Genomic DNA, 10340 nt, shown 5'->3' with positions numbered 1-10340 from the left:
GCAGCGTGAGTGTATGACTAAGAAACCTTCCATCAACATGAGCAGGTAGTGGAGAAAAATGTGTTGATGCCAAAAATTAGGTTTTTAGGCAAATTTCTCCAAAATGATTTCAAGGCATCTTTCCTTTGATTCTTCGGGAGGTTTTGGTCTATATATCATGATGGATATGTTGTACGTAGTCAATGTTTTGACACTCCGGGATATGAAACAGGAAGTGAATAAGAGATATGAAAAAATATTGTGTAACAGATGCCCCCTAAAGCATGGAGGCAAAATAGGGAGTGATGGGTAAGATGCTTTACAAGTTAGTGCAAGGATGAGAACAACACCATCAGGAGACCTGCAAATTAAGCATATACATATACATATCTGATATCTCTAATGATCATGCCTAAAAATACAGGAATAGGCATCTAATAATACATGAAACCACGGTATGGACGTAGCCATCTGTAAAAAGGGATCGTGTGCAAAGATCCTTGGCATGGTCATAACCATCCGAATAGAAAGGATCATGAATACAGACTCAAGGAACTGATGAAACTACAGTCAGTACAGGAATTTGAGAGGCCATGCTTGAAATAAATAGATTAGAAGTGGGCATGGTGCCCGACGAACAAATAAGATTGTGCTAAAGTGAAGACGCACTCGGAGGACCCCTGAAACCAATTGAGCCAAAGAGGTATAACCAGGTGGAAACAAAGTTTCATTGCTTTCAAGCGGTGGTGGAGGTGGCACACTTCCCACATACGGAAATCCTTCAGGTGGAAATTTATATTCAGATTCATTGCCAAAACCAGTAGTGTGAGTGGCAGATACTTCTAGAGGAGGACCTCGAGGAGAGGTTGGAAACTCAGGTTCTGATGCCATGGGTGGAAACAGTTGGCGAGGGGGAATTCGAGATGATGTTGGAGATAACTCCAAAGGCACACCAAGATTATCGTATGGACTATATGACTGTTGAGGAGATATGACCAATGGATCAAAAATCAGGTTCAAAGGGAATAATACAAACCTCTGTGGACTCTGAGAAGTTTCTGGGTTATATTCTTGAGATGATGAATCTTGAGGTGGAGGACGAGAAGTAAGGGGTTGAATAATCATGATAATTCCAAGTTCAAGACCTTCGTCTTCAAGTGACTATGAAATCTCAGGATGGACTCCTTATGATGACCCTTCAGTCTCAAATGATGAAGGGGATATGTAAGGTGAACCCGGTGGTTTAGCCACGATGACCTTTTCTCAAAAACAATAAAAGGTTGGTTGATTTGAGCCTAAAATTAAAATTTACTATTAATTAGGCAATGTGAAGCCAAGCATAACTGCATAGGTAAATCATGTTATCGTGGGCAGTTAAGTTTTACAACTTAAAAACAAGAAATAAATCAAAAAGGGTGTACTAGACAAAGATGGTTTACCAAGTATCCATGAATCATTATATACACCTTAAGTTGAAACCAAGGACTTAACGTACCACGACCGATCTCCCAAAATGTTGTGTTCGGTGTATCACAATTACAAGGCGGTTGAATCGGTTACCTATGGCTAAAGGATAGCAACCTAGTGGGTTATCCCAATATATAATTGATGGTACGGGGAGCACAAGTCCATGTTAGCATTGTCTAATGCATAACCGTTCGGTGAGAGCGTTCCCATGTACTTTTCATACTAGAGTGCCTCCGATATACTCAAGAGTATTGGAGCACCTCCGATATACCTCTGTACTGGAACGAGATTTCACCCCCAAGATACAATGCAAGCAGTTAACAACAACTACTAGGTTTATAGACATCGGAACACGTCTCTAGCCTAAACCTCTAAATGTTTTCTTTAAGTTCCAAATGCTCCTTAGGTCAATTTTGGGCTCAAACGATGTCACCTAAATCCTAAAATGGAACTATATGAGAAAATGAAACTTTTCACTTCAATGAATGCTATACTAGCAAGGGAAGAGAATTCAAACAATTAATGCATCAAGCAAGAGAATGCACCAACAACATGCCTCCACTAACTTTTCTTTTCCAAATGCAATATGCAAAAGCAATACCTAAACTTCTCTTTCACTATCCAACATGTAATCTATTGAAAGCAAAAATGACTTTCACTTTACTAAGATGCACTTTAGCTAGATGACGTTATCTTTGATTTTCATATGCTCTAATGCAATTAAGCTTCAACTGAAGCAAAAAATGAGATTTTTTATTCAAAAGATCCTAATGCAAACGATGCACCAATCAAAGCAACCACAAATCAAATCCAAAAGCACCCAATGAAAATGTCTTTCGCTTTCTCTTTTGAACAGATAAACAAATGCACTCTTTTCAGTTTGTAAACCAAGCAATGTAATCTATGCTTGATGAATAACAAAGATGGATTTCAAATGTAAGATGACCTAATTCAATTGAAAATAAACTTCGCAAAAGACAAACTGAAACTAATGTCAACCAATGTTTTGAATTATTTTACCATATAATCAGACCTAAACAATCAACAAACCACAGACTCATCAACACTTACAAGCAGCGAGTGAAAATAAAATGACCCATAAACCCTAAAATCGATCCAATTTCACTCAAACACTTGAAATCTCAAAAGGAAAATAATTTTCCAATCAAATCAGGTAATCAAACAAAACATACATAAATCCAATCATACAAGACAAGACAAGACCTCAGGGGCTCAAACACACTGGAGTTTGACAGAGAAACCCTAAGTTTTTTGCCAATCTCTGATATCAGCATAACTGTTATAGACAAATTGGCATTGAACAGGGGATCAACGCAACTATTTCAAAATAAAATGTGCTAGCAGCGCGACTGTCAGAGAAAACAACGTGTTAGGCAAGGAATAAGGCAAAAAATAAAAATGTTTCCACAAACACTTCCAAAATTAGCACCCTAAGGTAGCAATTAGTGATTGTGCAGACTTATACACACTCAAAATAACTAAGAACTACATGGTCAGTCAAACTGATCAAGAGATCAAATGAGAAAAGAGGATGAAGAGGCTATAGCTTCCCCAATGAAGTCGCCATTTTGTTGTGAAGGTAAATCCCCTCTACTGACAGAGGCAACCTCTTTAGCCCAATGAGTGGATCTAGCAACAAACTAACATACACTTTCCTAGTTTATGTTCAACAAATGTTGAGAGAGAGAGTGGCCTACCTTGCTCTAATGCTAATCACTCAATCCTTTTGGAGAAGAATTTGATTCTTTCACTCCAGGCCTCAATCCTTACTTGTTTTTCACGTCCAAGTACCTACAAGGAAGATCAAAGAGATATTAAAAATACAAGAGCATATATGGCATACATCAAACATAAACTACTTAATAAATCAAAGAGTATTAAGCTAAAAGCATAAACAATTACACAATTATAGAAAGTGAACATCAGGTGTATATATTAATGAGCTAAAAAGGGAAGCATACAACCTATGCCTTGATGTTGGAGACCTCCTTTTGGTGGATGTCCAAGTTCAAGCAAAGACTCTTCAAGTACTCCTCCAAGCTATAATGGGTAGCATGTAAGAATAGTCTCAGCATAGGGATGCAGCAATAAATGACCAACCATTTTGGGATGGAAGGGAGTGAATTTATAGGAAGGGAGAAGGATATAGGGATCCACAAAAGAGGGAGGAAGGTCCACATCTCAAGGGGAAAGCCCATTATGATAATATCAAGAGGTCTAAATGGGAGAGCTTTGACCATATCAACAATAACCAATATCCAGCTCGATGTTCTCGAAGGTTCTAGTGCATGAATCTTCTCCTCTAGTTTGGGAAAACCTACCAAAAGAGGTTCAATGCAGGTTTTCATATCAAAACCAGCGCTGACAACACTAGGGTAGAACTGTGCAACCTTCCATCAACACGGCAAGGCAGTGTAGCAAAACACGCTGATGCTAAAATTTAGGTTTTTAGTTATCCTTATTTAGAATGGATTCATGGCAGTTTTCCTTTGGTTCTTCAGGGAGTTTTTTGTCTGTATGTCATGATGGATATGATGCACAGTTGTCAATGTTTTGGCACTTCGTGATATGGAACAAGAAGTGAACAGGAGGTGTGACAAAATACTGTGTAACAAAGGGCTTGATCACAAGTTGAGCCCATGGAGCCTTTATCATAACATCGTATATTTAGATGGATTTGTTCCAAATATCTATCCCTGGTTGTTTTTCTAAAGCCTTAATCTTTTAGTGCCTATGGAAATAGTTTATAACTTGTCACAATTTAAGTTTAATGGCAAGGGTCCAACAATTGTATTTGGACACGTGTCAAGTTATTTGTTTATGTCACTTTAATGGAATACATTGTAAATATGTTATTGGTATAATGTTTACCCACACACTTGAAAGTCATGTCAAGCAATGGTGCCACACGTTACGAAACACTTCTATCCATTCGTTCAAGAAACTCATCAGCGAGCTCTGTCAAGATTTTGATAGGTACGATTTTCAAGATCTATTTAAAAGGATAAATCAGCTTAGAATGAAACTTAAAGAATCATGCACCATTTCAATCTAAAACGAATATGGATTCTAATGATCATCACGATAATCTACAAGTTACAAATTAGCAAGATATTATCCCTAATATTTTCTTGCCAATTTTTGTGAGTCGGGAAAAGCCTCAAGCTTATGGGGAGGAAATTTCCATCTGTGAACCTTCTCATTATTCTTTAGTCTCATTTCCTAATGAAATTTATATCATTCATAATCTAGGTGATAGAGAGTGTCTTTCTTCTAAAGCACTCATATATCCTGGTGAAATTGGACAGTCTGGGAATAAAGTTGATAAAATACCTCTCCTTGTTGACAAGATTCAACATGAGCCCATTAACCATCTTCCTGAGTCTATGCTTCCTCCTTCATTTGCTTACCATGACCTAGGTCATCTCTTAGATAATACTAAAGCAACCATCAAATCCACGTAGTATAACATGCATGTTGATCATTTGATTCCTTAAGCCAATATTAATATGCAAGGTTTGAGCTCTAAACCGGGCTTGGTTGGAACTTAGGCCTCTTCACCTGAACCTTTTCATCCATTGTACCCTAATTTGTTTGATAAGTTTTCTACACCAGGAGTTTCTCTAAATTCATCAGATCCTCATCTTGTTGGTTCTCAGTCTCATCAAGTACATAATAATGTTCACTCATGATCAAAGGATGAAGATATTGAATCCCTTGGCCATGATATTTTCAATTTGCATACTTTGACAAATGGAGAGGAAGATTATACATCTCAGAAAATTCAAGATGGTTCTTCAATTGATACATATTCATCCTTAATCCTTCAAGAGTCTCATGTGTCAGATACCCAACCTAATCAAAATATCAGCTTTAATGATTGTCATCCTATTGATAATGTATTCATTGATACCTTTGATGATCATTGTTCATATGTGCTTGCTTATCTTTCTAGGCCACCAAAAATTGATAATATTCCTTCCTAAGATTTAGGTATTATTCAAGAAGTTGAGTCACTTCAGCTTCCGCTAATGGTTATGCCACGTTCTCATGATCATGATAAGATCCTTGAACTAGGTCATATTAGGGTTTCCACGCATGACTCTACTCTCAGCACCATCTCACCATATGGAAGCTCATATTTCAAAGGTTATGATCCATGTAATGCTTCCCCAGGATGATTTTTTTCAGCTACTATGCATCACTTCTTGTACTCTAATAAGTTTACCAGAGAGTGTACACTGGTCATTGTTTCAAATCCTTTTTATTCTTGCCTAGCTAGTGTAGATTGTGATTAGGTACAATCTGGTGTTGTCTCACAATCCACTATATGTGAGGGGACAAATCACTTGATTCCTCTCTTTCCTAAGACTTACTTTCTTGATGCATCTCCATCATAGAAACCAAAAGAATCTAATCTTTTGAGCCACTATTCTATCAATACTTGAACATCTAATCAAATTAGCGATGTGTTCAATAATGATTGTGTTGTCAAAGTTGATGATGATCACATGTATTCAACTGTTGATATCACAAAACCATTGATACTAAATGATCTACCATTTGCAGGTTTAGAAGTTTTTCAGGACAATGAGGCTATTCAGCTCTTCTTGTTGGTTATGTCAAGTCCTCACGTCCTTGACAAAGCCCGAGAATAGGCTCAAATTAGGTTTTCTAAAACTAGGGTTTCTAATGAATGCTACTTTTTTAGAATCTCTTAGGGTTATCAAGTTGATTATATTTAATATAACGATTGGATTGATGATTGGATTGAAGAATCTTATTTGGCAAATTCATCTGCTAGTGGAGGCATCCCGTCTCTCTTGCACTTGATTTAGGGTTAAGAACAAATGAATGCATATAATGGGCGAACGATCATAGTTTTCAAGTTTATCATTCAATTTCCCAAGATAGAGTTGTATCTTGGCTAGAAGATTTTTTTCTGACATGTTTTCCTGTTAGTAGACGTGAACTTCTATCTCTTGTGTATGTTTTGCAAGTAAGCATTTTTTGTTTTTGCACAATACATTACACTGGTTCTGATTGTTGACATATATTTTTTCGCAAGTCGGGAACTGCTACGGTGGATACACTTGGAAGTTTGATGTCACATGACCTGATCTCCTCTTTGGTTAAATTAGGGTTTTAGGTTTAGGCTAGTTTAGAGTTTATAGGGTTTTCTTAATAGGATTTTCTTTATGGTTTCAAGGTTTATATATGATTTTGTTTTGTGTTCTTTATTTTAGGTAGTTTAGCTTTTTGTATAAGAATTGCATGACTTAATTGCAGTTATATGAATTCTCTTGCATTACATAGCATTACACTACATTGTTTTCTTATATCACATGTAGTTCAGTCTGTTACATTACATCATGCATTCATCTCCTTGCATAGCACAGGTTGAATGTTAACCTAACATTACATTTTTTCTATATGTTGCATGGCGCCGCCTGAACCTTCACAAGCCTAGTTTTTTGCATGCTCCCTACAAATGTTTAATGCCATGATGAGCTTGCCTATGTTTGTTTACACATAATGAAACCCTAAAAGAGATCCCCTGATCACTTTTCCCTAATGCTAAAACCCTAACCCGAACAGACATGTGTGGTCATGTTGGCTACTCCAGGAGACAATCTCTCATGGATCAAGTTATTAAAATTGTGTCCTAAAGATATTTCCTACAAGTCTATCTTATTAAAAAGGAAATATGAACAAGTGTTCATGGGGAACCCTAATAATTTCATATGACCTACATCTACAACCTAAACCCTATGTTCGACATGGTTCTAGATATCTCATGATATGTTTTCACTGCTCACTTGTTACTTGGAAATGAATTGTGGAAGCACGGCTTGAGGGAAGACCTAAATCAAAAGATGTTTTAGTTTCTTCCAAACAAGAAACAACCTCTCTTTCCAATAAATAAATTGGGATCCCCCATCCACCCTAACACAATGAACGCTTAATAACTGATGTTGACATGCATGCAAAAGAAAATCAATCAAATAAAGGGTACATTATTGATAAAGGCTTCCTGTGTAGAGAGGTGATGCAAGCAGCTTCACCAAGTACTGAACAAGCCTACTCGTAGTCAAGCAACATTTGTGTTTTCTTAAGTGACTCCATCGGGTTAGTAAATAGGCTAACTGGTAGTGGAGCAACACCATAAACTCACTTAAAATTTATGAATACAATAAGCCCTTTGTCATGATCTCTACATCATTGTTGGAGACCTGCATGAGTGGGCTCTTGTTATAGCGTGTAAAATTTTACAGGACCTAGTTGGGAAACAGTTGAAGGGCATATCCACAAAACATTAAGTATCTTAAAGTGGTACCCACAACATCTATTCAATACTTCCTTGCATTATTAACAAGAATCAATTTGTTATAAGGACATAGGATTAGATTTTGGATTCTACTAGTGGTTCACCAATTGTTGTAGTCGTTACAAGAACACCCTAAAAATTTCTCCTATCACCAAATATTTGGGTCCCCCTTTGCTTGTGTAGGTCTTGGGGTTCTTTTAGTGCTAGTCTTGTTAGCTTGTCACCTAGATCAAATATGCTTTTACTATGTTTTTTCCAGACTTTCAAAATGAAATTTTTTGTTACTAGGTTTACACAACAAAATTTGGTCATTGTTTGGTCAGTCTAAAGATGAAGTCATTCTTTGGAAATTCACTCATCATGGTCACCTATCACACTTTATGGAGGTGTTGCAATAAAAATGGGTCAGTCATCATCATCATTCCATTTGGACTCAGGTCATCCATTAGGTCACTAGGGTTTCCAAGGTCCATCATTTTCATGAATAAAACCAGCAGTGAGTAAAACATGACAAAGAACTTTTGGGAGTTGATTTTGATTTTTCACACACTCCTCATACTCTCATGTTCCAAAAGTTCCAGAAAAAGAAGCTCCAGCACTCAGGAAAGTAAAGGACATCTCAGGTTTGCAATGGTGAAGGTAAATCTGTTCTCATAAAGTGAAAATCAGTTTCTAAAGGAGGGTGGGTCCCATTTCTTTATGAAAAAGTGAAGAAACTTTCCCTATATAAACTCAAAAGCCCCCAAACTCCTTCATTCACATCCTATTCATTCTTTGTTATTATTCTATCCTGTCCAAGAAAACAAAAAGTCGATTTCCTATGTGAAATCGGCAAAAAAAATTAGGTGCTACGCTTAGAAGCACTACGTTGCGCTTAGGAGGATGACATTGCGCACGGGAACATTGCGCTGCGCGCAGTACACAGTGCCCCGAAATCCTTCAAAACCCTCCCAAACTTCATTTTTTCACTTGCAAGCTTGATTTTACTGACTTCTAAGCTAAGGAACAAGTAATTACACCATCATCATCCCTCTTTTGCTTTTCCAATTTCATCTCATGACAATGATTCTTCAAGTTAGGATTTGTAGCGAAATTTGCATGGAAAATGATAGGGTGAAAATGGCCATCATTGTTTTTTATTTCTAAAACATGTAAAATGATATCCTACACCTGCATACATGTTAAATGAGGCATTTTAACCATTTTACCCGCCTCAAAACAAAGTTTTAACACTCATTCCTAGTGGTTTTTACCCACCTCAAAACCCTAGCTCATTCCTAGTGGTTTTTGGGCAAGATTCATCATAAACCCTGTTGTTTCCACCTGCAAGAAAATCATCTTTCCACTATTTCTCCACTCATTTTCATCAGCATTCAAAGTCCTTTCACCTTTCCCAAGACCCCTCCCATCATTTTGTCAAAAAATCACCTTCATATCACTTCATTTCCATTCACACCTCACATTTTATTTTCGCTGCCTGCTGATAGGGCTTTGTGTCATCATGGAGGCAAAATCTTCGCCATAAAGAAAAAGACAACATAAAGGAGGGAATATCCTCAAATATGAACCATCAGACTGCAATACAATCAACTCATATCCTTTCATCAAACAATGTTTTGAGGATGTCCACTGCCTGGAATTTTGCAAAAGGGTGAGCAAGGTGGGATTTCATGAGCAACTAAAAGATTGGGTGGCAACTCAATTAAAGGGAGAAACTACTGTCGTTGTTGGTGTTGAGTTTAGTTTTTCAATGGCCTCCATCTCAATTTCAACTGGTTTACCGAACAATGGCGAATATTGGTTCAAAGGGATAATCCTGAATCTTGAATACTACAAGCCTTTCTTGAAGACGCCATATAGAGAAACACATACTCACCTCATGCCTTTCAGATATTTATTGGAGAACTATGCCCCTTTGATGAAAAATGTCGTGAGGTTCTTCACTTGTGAAGGTAGATTCTCCAGGTTGTATGCCTATCATATTCGCCTCCTGATGCATTTCACCTCTCAAAACCCACTCAACATGTGTAATTATCTATTCCGAAGAATTTCCAAAATGTCTGAAAAAATACAAGTAAAAGGACAAAGAGCACTCCCCAAGCTTGTTTCATCATAGTCTCATCAAAACCATTGTCCTTCACCAGCTGATAGAGAAAGGTGTGGCTTGGGAAGCCTTTTTGGAAGCAGCCTTGAAATGGCATGAGAAAAATGCAGCATCTCAGTCTCCTAGTGCGCCAAAACAACAAACAGAGGTGGGGTCATCTAGCAAAACAGTGGAGAAGACTCAGCTACCCAAATTTGAGGTGACTAAAGTCTATAATAAATGGCGGAGGTTTGTGTTTTCTTCTCACAGAGAGAAAGGGGCCAAGCCTTCTTCATCAACAAAGCAGGAACCACTATCAAAAGAGAAAGACACAGTTGAACATAAGTTTGAACTATTTGATCTAGAGACTAAGGATCAGACCTCAAGCATGCGATAGAAAAACAAGGACAAGGACTACCAAATCAAGGAGCTAGCAATCAATTTAGAAAGGGAAAAATATGT

The 10340-nt window shown here is 37.4% G+C and overlaps 1 pseudogene; it reads left to right on the top strand.

Moving 5' to 3' along the window:
* The first annotated feature begins 1102 nt into the window (after nucleotides 1-1102).
* The window catches only part of LOC149142212 (mitochondrial outer membrane protein porin of 36 kDa pseudogene), a 30560-nt pseudogene continuing 21322 nt past the window's right edge, over nucleotides 1103-10340 (top strand).

This window comes from Pinus tabuliformis, chromosome X (genome assembly GCF_031772625.1).
Source record: "Pinus tabuliformis cultivar Carrire ecotype Pingquan chromosome X, CPIR1, whole genome shotgun sequence".
Lineage (NCBI taxonomy): Eukaryota > Viridiplantae > Streptophyta > Pinopsida > Pinales > Pinaceae > Pinus > Pinus tabuliformis.
Note: the sequence above shows the minus strand (reverse complement) of the source record. Positions and strands in the feature narration are given on the sequence as shown.